This window comes from Camelina sativa, chromosome 9 (assembly GCF_000633955.1).
Source record: "Camelina sativa cultivar DH55 chromosome 9, Cs, whole genome shotgun sequence".
NCBI classification, from domain to species: domain Eukaryota; kingdom Viridiplantae; phylum Streptophyta; class Magnoliopsida; order Brassicales; family Brassicaceae; genus Camelina; species Camelina sativa.
In genome coordinates, this window is record NC_025693.1 from 2,112,093 (window position 1) to 2,125,115 (window position 13,023).

The 13,023-nt window shown below is 41.3% G+C and overlaps 1 pseudogene; it reads left to right on the forward strand.

The window, feature by feature from the left end:
- On the forward strand, window positions 2,126–2,811 carry LOC104710230 (annotated as a pseudogene).

A 13,023-nucleotide genomic window follows, 5' to 3' on the forward strand; every position in this document is an offset into this window, starting at 1 on the left:
ATCATTGGACTATTTCTATTTCATAAAATATTCATCCATCTAAAACAATATCAATAAAAATACGATTATAAGATCGCATAACATTCATCCTACTATTCTCTAAAATTCGTCTTCATCCTTTCTTCACGCCTGAATTTTTGCAACGACACCAATCATATCTTCTTCCATACACTGTCTATTTTTTTAAATAATAATAATGTTATAAATTATATATAACGGAATTTGATTGAGAATATTTGAAGATAATTACCGTGTAGTTTAAAAGGAAAGGAAACGACTCTGATTTTTTGCGGTCAATAGCTTCTCTGCAGATATTCACAAAAATAGGATTACGATCAGAATTTACGGAAAAAATGATAGTAAAATGTTTCATTAAATTTTAGTATCAGGATGACTTTAAAACACTTAAAATTTCTGTAATAATACCAAATAAACAAATGATTAACAAACGTTTGAAGATGATCCAAACAAATAATTAGTGTCAAAACCGCCTTTTAACATAGAATTACTACCGAACAATAGCCGAAAGATGTTGTGTTGCTCACTCTGCATCTCTAATCTGTTGATTAATCACACTAAATGTTGTTATATCCGTGAAAATAAAAGATATTAATTTAAAACAATAACTATTAATTTTTTTAAAAATATACCATAACTTCTGGGATATTATTAACACCATTCACAGTCTTTCTGCAATAATAATCAGTAAATACAAATGTTAATATGATTTTCTGAATCAAATATATTTATATATATATAATTAATTTTCCTTTTAAATTAAAAATACCTGTTTTTCACCATACGATCATTGGTAGATTCATCTACACAATGTTTAAATTTAATTTGATCATTAGAAATATATTAATATAAGGAATTTAAATTTAGCAACATACCTTTTAGCATAGATGAAGATGCGGAATTCAAATAAGAAATTTCGATAGTCCTCGCCACCTCCACCTATTCATTTATATTTATTTGTTAGAGCCACAAACATATGAATTAAATTTTATAACGATGATAGAGTAGTTTACTATTAAAATTACCAAACATCTCTCATCACTATGATCATCTTCAGAAGCTTTCCTGCAACTATAGAAATAAGTCTTTCTATTTAGCATCATCAAACTATAAAGAATAAAGTTTAAAGTATTCAAAAATAAAAGACCTAGATTTCTTGTCCGAGAACATAGAACTAAGATCATGACCATGTACTAACTCACCTGAAACATAAGAATTAGTATAATCGTTTTTACAAAACATTAAATAAATCAAGAAACCTATACAATATAATATAAGAAGTAATAATGAAACCATACTCAAAGTTTTGGTAATGCTCGAACCTGCGTTCCAAACAAATACTACAGAAAGAGGACATGAATCATTAAAACACGAACACGAATACGAAGAACCATATAAGGGATCATCAAAACTATAATACATATATAATTTGAACAACATGAGAGAAAATTAGGGTTTTCTCTGTTTTGAAGATTTCGGATTATGGAGAATGATTAGGGTTGTACCTATATATATATATATATATATATATGTTTACAACCTATAATTTTAGGGTTTCGAATAGGTCGGTATATTTTGGTTGGGTTTTTTTTAAAGCCCATTATTTTACGTATTAGCGTTTTAAAATTTATAAAATCACGTTTTGACGATTATATAGATTAGATATAATTTAAACTTTTTATAATTTTCTAAATTAACTTAAAGGGTAAAAACGTCCAGATTGGATTCTCATTAATGGCAAATTAGTAATCTTAAGTCTGAGGATGAATGTGGTGCGTTTCAGCAACCTAAATAGAAAACAAAAGCTTGTCCGAAAATTTTTCAGGGGTAATTTTCATTAAGGGCAAGAGAGGTCAAATTTTGTGAGATTGGCTGTGAGCCCTCTTGACTTCTCCTTTAATATATTAGATTTTCATTTAAAAAAAAATTCAGAATAAAAGAATAGCCACAACATTTGTATAAGAAAAAATTTCTTTTCAAGTTTTTAAGTTGTAACTGTACAAATTATTTGTTTGTGGAGATAAAAAAAATAGAGAAAGCAGTTATAATAACCACGCAAAAATATATACTATCAGAAACAAATGAATGTAACTAAAGAAACGAAGTGACTGCGACGCCGGAATTCGCAATGGGTGCGTACAAATACGTGTCGGAGCTATGGAAGAAGAAGCAGTCAGATGTGATGAGGTTTATGCAGAGGGATAGGTGCTGGGACACGTATTTGTACGCACTCAGCCTTCAATCGTTCGTCTTGTTCGTCCCACTCGTCCCGACAAAGCTCGTCGTCTCGGCTACAAGGCCAAGCAGGGATTTGTTGTCTACCGTGTTCGTGTCAGACGTAGTGGTCGCAAGAGGCCAGTGCCTAAGGGTATTGTGTATGGTAACCAGGGAGTAACACAGCTCAAGTTCCAGCGTAGTAAGAGATCTGTTGCTGAAGAACGTGCTGGGCGCAAATTGGGTGGCCTTAGGGTCGTTAATTCCTACTGGCTCAATGAGGACTCTACTTACAAGTACTACGAGATTATCCTTGTAGACCCCGCACATAATGCTGTCCAAAATGATCCAAGGATCAACTGGATCTGCAACCCCGTGCACAAGCACAGAGAACTCAGAGGGCTCACCTCAGAAGGTAAGAAGAATCTAGGTCTTCGTGGAAAGGGTCACAACAACCACAAGAACCGTCCTTCTCGCAGGGCTACCTGGAAGAAGAACAACAGTTTGGTTCTTCGTCGTTACCGGTGATCAACTTTATGTTTTGTTTTGCTCTAAGTGGTATATCATCTGTGTGGATTTGTGTTTAAAAAAAAAAAAAAAGAAAAAAAAAAAAAGAAACGAATAATGAAATCATAAAACACTAAGAAATATGACAAAACAAATTATATAGCACAAAATAAAGATAATGAAAAATCAAACTAATAGGTATCTTCTATTAACAAAAAAATGATTATAAAAATAATTAATAATACGATAATAAACTCATAGCCCAAAGTGCACTTATCTTTTCGGATACTTGCGGAGAGGTTTAAAAGAATTGATTTTGTCATCTATGTAACTAAAGTGCACTTATCTTTTTGGTCAGTGGTCCTGAGAGAACTGCAAAGTTAAGCGTGCTTGAGCTAAAGTAGTCTCAGGATGGGTGACCTTCCGGGAAGTGACTGTCGGAACTGTGCGAGTCAGAACAAACATATGCAAAGATCATATGGTGATTTGTAGGGACGGTAACAAGTCTTTAAAACCTCCCGGACGTAGCAAACCGACCGTCGGATATGGATGGACTCATGGGCCTAGTGAAAGGACGTGAGGCCCATTAAGGAAGGTGGGCCCATGGACTGCGATTGGACATGAGGCCCAGTAAAATGTGGTGGTCGGGGCATTACAAGTGGTATCAGAGCCGAACCCAGACGAGTGTTGAGTCGAGTGGACTCACACCATCGGGAGTGACGGTCTTGGTGCGCAACGAGGACGTTGCAATCTGTTAGTGGGGGTGAATTGTGACACCCCGATTTCAGAGACTTGCTGAGAGGTTTAAAAGAATTGATTTTACCACCTATGTCACCAAAATGCACTTATCTTTTCGGTCTATGGTCCTGAGATAACTCCAAAGTTAAGCGTGCTTGAGCTGGAGTAGTCTCAGGATGGGTGACCTTTCGGGAAGAGACTGTCAGAACTGTGCGAGTGAGGACAAAACACAGGGAAATATCATGTGGTTATTTGTAGGGACGTAGCAAACCGGCTGTCGGATATGGATGGGCTCACGGGCCTAGTGAGAGGACGTGAGGCCCATTTAGGAAGGTGGACCCATAGAGTGGGATTGGACATGAGTGTAACATCCGTGTTCCGGGAATAGAGTTTAGGTTATGTTGAGTAAACCAAATGAGTGGATTTTAATTAATTTTGGTTTAATTAAATACTGGTTTAATCTAATTAAACCAAAAAGCCCTAATCTCTTTCTCAACTCACGCCTCCTCTCATGCTTTTGTGTTTTGGTCGACATTTTCATCTGAGAGAGGGAGAGAAAGACAATTAAGTGTTGGTTATTTGGTGCAAAGGAGAAAGAGAAGGAGATAAAGCTTTTTCCTTAGTGTTAAGAGAGAAACAGAACTGTTAAGGTTTGGGAGAAGGAGGATTCGACTGGTCAAATCATTTTGAAAGGTACTGATTTTTGGTATGGTTGTATCTAAGAGATTTTCGTACACTCGCCTTTTTACAGAAGTGAATTTGGGTTAATATTCTAGGAGATATTGGCAGTTTCGTGGGGCATTTCTTCTCATTCACGGATTGAGACCAGCGGGTGTTACAGGATAGATTGTGGTTTCATCTGAGATCCGATCGTGCTGAAATTTTGGGCGAAGCTTCTGGACGTATAGACCTTGATTTTCACCGGAGGGATTAGAAAGTTAACGGTTCTTTTTGATTTCGTGGTTTCACTTGTGAGGTTGTTCTTTTCTGTTTTTTTCTGGCAGTTTGTTTTCAATATTTGTTTGTTGTTGTGATTGGTTGTAGGAACAAGTTTGGTTGTTCTTGTATATTGGAAAGCCTCTCATTTGGTTGTATTTAGTTTTGTGAATCACTTGTTAAGGTAAGTGCAGGACCATGGCTTATCTAAGCTGGAGATTTCTCTAATATGCTTGTTTATGTGTTGTTTGGCTTGTTGATTGTTGATTGACGATTGTTGGTTGATGGTTGATGGTTAGAGATGTCTCTATTACTTGTGTGTATAACCCAGTAGATGGGAGGATTGTCTTACTGAGTGTTTATTACATACTCATGCATTGCAATATGTGTTTGTGGTGCAGGTAAAGGCAAAGTGTGACCGTGGAATCAGAGCGATAAAGAGGAGGATGTTCTAGTGGTTCGTTTGGTTGTCTGGGTTCTGTTAGGTTGCTAGAGTGGAGTCCTAGAATGTTGTTTAGGATTGCTGGTTCTTGAATGTTGTTTGGATCATTAGTTTATGATTGGAATTAATATTGGCTATTTATATTTATTAGATATTGGTAATGTTTTCCGCTGATGATTGTGATTGTGGTTAGGTGGCTAGTGGATATGGGACCACTAGTTGTAGTTTATTATTATATTATATTATATATTTATTATTTATTATTAAAAAAAAAAGGTCAGTCTTTTCATTTTGGTATCACAGCCCTTACAGTTCTAGGTTTGGGTTCGCTAGGTTTCTGTTGTGATGTTTTGGATTGCATGCTTTGATTGATTATGTGAGTTAGTCAATTGTGTGTGGCATGGAGTCCTAGAACATCCTCTTCGAGCCTTCAATGAGATTCCACGGTGAGTTATTGTTATGTTTCTTTGTGTGGTATTGATTTGTTTTCTGCTTGTTAGCCTCTGTTCTTGGAAGACCAGTGGTTAAGGTGTTTGAGTTGTTGGTCGTGGACGGGGACGTGGTCGTGGTCATTGTCGGGTGGGTCCCGAGGCCAGTGAGTGTGTGGTCCAGAGTTCCACGAGGAGGTACGTCAGAGGGTCGCAATCGTATCAGGAGGGACCAGAGAGGGTTAGCCGGTGAGCGTGCCGGGGGTGCTGGGAACCAAAGTGTGGGGTTGCAGCAGGTGGAGCTGAAAGGACCAACCTTTTTTTTAATAATAAATATATTAATGTAATATGATAATAAACAACTAAGCTAGTAGTCCCATACCCACTAGCCACTTAACCACAATCACACCAAATAGCGGAAATAATAAAACCAATAAACCAATATCAATTAAACCGTAATAATTCCAAAATCATCAGCTAAAGATCCAATCAATATAAACCATAGAACCAGCAATCCTAAACAACATTCTAGGACTCAACTCTAGCAACCTAACAAAAGCCAGACAACAACCAAACAAGCCACTAGAACATCCTCCTCTTCATTGCCATGATCCCACAGTCACAGTTTGCCTCTACCTGCACCACAAACACAATGAGATGCGTGAGTATTACCAGAAATACTCAGTGAGGCGATCCTCCCATCTACGAGCTATACACACAAGCAAAACAAGTGTACAACTACAAATAAAATATAACAAACCAACTATTTAAACAGAACAACCAATAACACTTTCACCACACCTACACATCATCACACAAAACAAGTCATACAACCCAATCGTTTAGATAAGCTCATGGTCACGCACTCATCTTAACAAGTGATTCACGAAAATAACTACAACCAAATTTGAGGCTCTCCAATATCCAAGAACAACCAAACTCGCTCATACAACCAATCACAACAACATACAAACATTGAAAACAAACTAACAGAAAAATCAGAAAAGAACAACCTCACAAGTGAAACTACGAAATCAAAACGAACCATTACCTTTCTCATCCCTCCGGTGAAAAGCAAGATCAATACGTCTAGAAGCGTTCCACAAAATTTCAGCACGATCAGATAACAGATGAAACCGCAATCGTCCCCGTAACACCCGCTGATCTCAATCCGCGAATGAGAAGAAACGCTCCACCAAACTGCCAATATCTCCTAGAATATTAATTCAAATTCACTTCTGTAAAAAGGAGAGTGTACGACAAACTCTTAGCTACAATCCTACCAAAAATCAGTACCTTTCAAAACGATTTGATCAGTCGAATCCAACTTCTTCCAAACCCTGACAGTTCTGTTTCTCTCTTAACTCTAAGAAAAAAGCTTGATCTCCTTCTCTTTCACCTTTACACCAAATAACCAACACATAACTCTCTTTATCTCCTCTCTCTGATGACAATGTCGACCAAAGCACAAAAGAGGAGGAAGTGTCGACAAAAAGAAGGAGAAATAAGGGTTTTTGGTTTAATTAAACTAAACCAGAATTTAATTAAACCAAAAATCAATTCCTTCGGTTTATTCTACATCCTAATTTTAGAAAGCGGATGTTACAATTCTCCCCCACCAACATAGATTCGTCCTCGAATCTCGAAGGATCATCAGCCAAGGAGTCCCGTGCAACCGTCTCCACGGCCCGCACTCCTCCGACCGATCTACAGAAGGTCACCTCTAGGCGATAGCCTCACGCTCCAGGCGTCATTTGCTCTCGACTTTTTGGATTTCCTTTTACTCATAGGCCTAAACCTTGAGTTTTCATTGGCTCCTCATCAGACCTAAGTCTGCATGCCAATGTTGGCTCCTCATCGGGCCTAAACCCGTATACCATAATATATATATAGGGAAAAATCCAAAACTCGTCTCTCGGGTTACCACCCTACAGCGCGCCCCCGGATCGTCATCCGAAGTCGATATACCAACCATTTACCCAAGCCACAAAGTCTCTGAATATGGCAGTACTAGGAGAACCTAAGTCCTCCAAGAGTCGCGAGCAAACAATTCTGAACACGTCTGAGTCCTATCCCTATCCAGGTTTCCTTCCCGTGGCTCGCGTAAAACATCTCAGTGTCCTACCAACCACATATCCCCTCACTGGAATACCACAAGACCACACAAGGATCATTTACACGCCACAAGGGCCGCCACAAAGGCCAAACAAAATGTCCTAAAGAGGACCGCCACCAAGGCCAAACAAATGTCCTAAATAGGACCGCCACCAAGGCCACTTGTCCCGAAGGACCGTCACAAAGACCATCTGTCCGGAAGGACCGTCACAAAGACTATCTGTCCCGAAGGACCGTCACAAAGACACTCTGGCTAAACTGCCCGCCAAAATGGCCACGCAATTGGCTAAACAGCCGGCCACAAAGGCCACACAATGGCTAAACAGCCCGCCACAAAGGCCACACAATGTCTAAAAGACCGCCACACACGGGCACAATGACTCGAAAGTCCGCCACTAAGGCCACACAAGCCCTCCAAGGCTCTCCACCGCTAAAATGGACAAATTCTAACTCCCATAAAACTTTCCATATTTAGCACTTTCCATTTTTGGAAACTTTCCACTTTTGGAAACTTCTATTTCAGGAAACTTTCCTCCATAAACCCCGCCTCACGGAAACTTTGTACCCCGAGCACCACCTCATCTTGTTACTGAGTCGCACAACCAACCACCCCAAGCGACCGAGTAAACAAGAGAGATGGGCTGGAATACTCCATTCCCGCTCCAGCCATGGATTAAAGATGGGACCAGGCTAAACAAGCTCAAGTCGCGGCTTGCTTCTCATACCACTTCTTGAACCTTGCTTTCCTCTTCGCCTCAGGCTCCCAAGTCTGCTTCTCAACACCATCACAGTCCCACAGGACTCTCATCAAAGGAATCTTCATCTTCCGAAGTTCCTTGATCCTCCTCTCGAGAACCCTCACTGGTCTCGCCTCCAATGTCATGTTAGGCTGAAGATCCTCAGGAATCTTAGCCAACACCTGCTCACCCTCACGGAGACACTTCCGCAACATAGACACATTGAAAACCTTATGGAATGCACGCATTACCTTAGGTAACTCCAGTCTATATGCCACTGGTCCAACCCGCTCAATCACTCTGAACGGACCCATATACCTCGGACTTAGCTTAGTCTCTGACAATGACCTGTTCAGACCCCGCAAGATGGCCATCTTTAGTTACACTCTGTCTTCTACCTGAAACTCAAGATCTCTCCTCCTCCTATCAGCATAACTCCTCTGTCTATCCTTAGCCTCCTTCATGTTCAGCTTTAGAACCCGAATCTTCTCTGAGGTCTCCTGAACAAAGCTAGCACAAAACATCCTCCTTTCCCGCACCTGAGTCCAGCATAACGGTGTACGACTTGGTCTCCCATACAAATCCTCATAAGGAGCCATCTTAATACTCGCCTGATAACTGTTGTTGTAAGCAAACTCTACCAGGTTCAGGTGATCTGCCCAATGGCCACCCCAATCCAACACACACATCCTCAGCAAATCCTCCAGCGTCTGGATCGTCCTCTCAGACTGTCCATCTGTCTGGGGATGATAAGCTGTACTCATATGCACCTTAGTGCCCATCTCTGCCTGANCCTCTCTCAGGATCTCCTGTCTCAACTCTTCATCCTTGGGCACACAAACCCGACCATGCACCAAGATAGTACCATTATCTGAGACCTCATACTCTGAATCCACATCCTTCGAGGCATTCACCAGCCCCAAATCCTTCTCCTAAGCCAACCGCACCTTACTCAGAAGATCTGCTCTACCAACTGCTTCCAAACCCAACGGTTCCTGTGAAACAGCACACAAGCTCAAAGCACTGATCTCTCCTACTAGAGACTTCATCTCCTGCTCCTGTAGTAACCTGCCAAACCAAGGAAACTCTAGATCTCCGTGGCATTCTGCATTCTAGGCCAATTCCTGATAGCTTGAATCTTCTCCGGATCTACAGAAACCCCCTCTGCAAAAACAATGTGACCCAGAAACCCATCTCACGCTGCCAGAAACTACACTTGCTCAACTTAGCAAACAACTTCTACTCCCGCAGCTTCTCCAGAACTGCCTCAAATGCACTGCATGCTCTTCAGGACTCTTAGAAAATACCAGAATATCATCGATTAAAATGATGACAGACACGTCCAGAAACTCCTGAAACACGCTGTTCATCAACCTCATAAACGCTGTTGGCGCGTTAGTTAACCCGAAAGGCATCACCACAACTCATAATGCTCATACCTCATTCTGAAAGCCGTCTTCCTCACATCTGCTTCATCTATCGGTATCTGATGATAACCCGACGCCAGATCTACCTTGGAGAACCAAGTAGAACTTCTCAGCTGATCCAACAACTCATCAATCCTGGGAAGAGGGTACTTGTTCTTGACAGTGACCCGGTTCAAACCCCGTTAGTCATACACAAGCGGAAACTCCCATCCTTCTTCTTAACAAATAACACTGGTGCTCTCCACAGTGATACACTAGAACGTATGAATCCCTTGCTCCATAAATTCTCTATTTACTTCCTCAGCTCAACTAAACAAATACTCAAGTATGCTGACATCAACTCGCTGCCACCTGAATATTGACCCTCTTGTTCGTCCAAGAACCTCTAGTAACTTGCTAGTTAGGGAAACTTCCACAAGATAGCTTATTCCAGAAATAGCTTTCCGCTTGGCAATTTTCCACAGAAAATCATCAGTACGGGCGTAATAAAACAAACAAGTACCAACGTTCGCATTTTTGATTCACCGCATCAAATGCTTTGCAGGCCGCTAACTCAAACCACTTGACTTATTTCCTCCAACAAGCTTCACAAAACCTTGAATCTAACAACCCTGTCCATCTCCAATGAACTTCATCCAACATCGTCGCAACGATTAGTTTACCATGCCATGAAGGCTTCTCGTGAATCTTATGTACCTGGCAACCATGCCCCTTGCCGGCTCATATCTGCTGCAGCTCTCCTTTCTTGGACTCCAGCACTACCGGCCACCCAATCCCGCTTGACCGCACTGGTCATAAAACCTTGGACCAACGGATAACATAATGCTAAAATCCAAGATTAAACCACCATCACTCTCGAGGTCTACACTCCATCGTTATGTTTATACTCATGTTCTATACATTGCTTGCTCCCAACTCTTCCACTCTTAGGTCGCAACCTTCGAGCCTTACCGATCTCACTCTCAGACCACAACTTCGAGTTATACCGTCTCACTCTTTGACCAGAAACCTCAAGTTCTCGGTATCAGGGGAACTACTCATCCCCTCAGGGGAACATCATCCCCTCTGCCACTCTCGGAGCCCTCAGCCCCTCGAGCTATCGGTATTCAGGGGAATCACCATCCCCTCAAGAGAAACAATCTTTAACGACTATAAACATCTCTCGGCACAAAGTACCTCCTTTGGTCCGAGTATAGCATTAACTTTCTAATACCTCCGGTGAAAAGAAAGGTCTATACGTCTAGAAGCTTTCCACAAAATTTCAGCACGATCAGATTAGAGATGAAACCGCAATCGTCCCCGTAACACCCGCTGATCTCAATCCGCGAATGAGAAGAAATGCCCCACGAAACTGCCAATATCTCTTAGAATATTAATTCAAATTCACTTCTGTAAAAAGGAGAGTGTACGAAAAACTCTTAGATACAATCCTACCAAAAATCAGTACCTTTAAAAATGATTTGACCAGTCGAATCCAACTTCTCTCAAACCCTGACACTTCTGTTTCTCTCTTAACTCTAAGAAAAAAGCTTGATCTCCTTCTCCTTCTCCTTTACACCAAATAACCAACACTTAACTCTCTTTATCTCCTCTCTTTGATGACAATGTCGACCAAAGCACAAAAGAGGAGGAAGTGTCGACAAAAAGAAGGAGAAATAAGGGTTTTTGGTTTAATTAAATTAAACCAGAATTTAATTAAACCAAAAATCAATTCCTTCGGTTTTCCCTACATCCTAATTTTAGAAAGCGGATGTTACAGGAGCCAAGGGTCGAGATGATCGCTTGGCGGATCTGTTGACTTGCTGTTGGAGCGGTTACCGAGAGGGGTACCAGTGTAGGCTCTAGTTGTGCCGCATGTGGCGGGATGCAGCCGAGGGCTGCGGATGTTGAGGACTTTCACCTTATGTTAAGAGGATGGAGCGGTTGTAGATGACCGGTATGAGATTATTCTCAAGAGGTATCAGACCTAGAGAGGCGGATAGGTGGACATATGCAGTTGGAGCAAATATTTCTCTGTTTGGGGGTTAATCTAGTTGGATATTAGAAGTTTAGTGGGCAGGTGTAAAATTGCATTGTTATACTCGGACCACAAGAGGTACTTTGTGTCGAGAGATGTTTATAGTCGTTAAGGATTATTACTCCTAAGGGGATGGTGATTCCCCTGAATACCGATAGCTCGAGGGGCTGAGGGCTCCGAGAGTGGTAGAGGGGATGATGTTCCCCCGAGGGGATAAGTAGTTCCCCTGATACCGAGATCTTGAAGATTGTGGTCCAAGAGTTAAACGGTATAACTCGAAGACGCTGGTCTGAGAATGAGATCGGTATGGCTCAAAGGTTGCAACCTAAGAGAGGAAGAGTTGGATGCAAGCAATGTATAGAACGTGAGTATGAACATAACGACAGAATGTAGACCTCAAGAGTGATGATGGTTTAATCTTGGATTTTAGGATTATGTTGGCCGGCGGGCTAGGGTTTTATGACCGGAGTGGTCAAGATTGTGTGGCTGATGTGCTAGGATTGAGTGGCCGATGGTGCTGGAGTCCCGGGAAGGAGAGCTACAGCAGATATGAGCCGGTAAGGGCATGGTTGCCAGGTACATAAGATTCACGAGAAGCCTTCATGGCAGGATAAACTAATCGTTGCGACGATGATGGATGAAGTTCATTGGAGATGGACAAGGTTACTAGATTTAAGGTTTTGGTAAGCTTGCTGGGGGGAAACAAGTCAAGTAGGTTAAGTTGGCGGTCTGCAAAGCATTTGATATAGTGAATCGGAATATGAGAATGTATGGTACTTGTTTGTTTTATTACGCTCGTATTGATGATTTGCTGTGGAGAATAGCTAAGCGGAAAGCTAATTTTGGATTAATCTATCTTGTGGAAGTTTTCCCTAAGAGACAAGTTACTAGAGGTTCTTGGACGAACAAGAGGGTTGACATTCAGGTGGCTTCGAGTTGATGTCGGCATACTTGAGTGTTTGTTTGGCAGAGCTGAAAAAGCAGCTAGAGGATTTGTTGAGTAAGGGATTCAACCGTCCTAGTGTATCATTGTGGGGAGCGCCAGTGTTATTTGTCAAGAAGAAGGATTGGAGTTTCCGGTTGTGCATTGATTATCGGGGTTTGAACCGGGTCACTGTGAAGAACAAGTACCCTCTTCCTAGGATCGATGAGTTGTTGGATCAGTTGAGGGGTGCTACTTGGTTCTCTAAGGTAGATCTGGCGTCGGGTTATCATCAGATACCGATAGATGAGGCAGATGTGAGAAAAACGGCTTTCAGGATGAGGTATGGGCATTATGAGTTCGTGGAGATACCTTTTTGGGTTGACTAACGTACCAACAATGTTTATGAGATTGATGAACAGTGTGTTTCAGGAGTTTCTGGACGTGTCTGTCATCATTTTCGTCGACGATATCCTGGTATTTTCTAAGAGTCCTAAGGAGTATGCAGTGAATTTGAGGGCA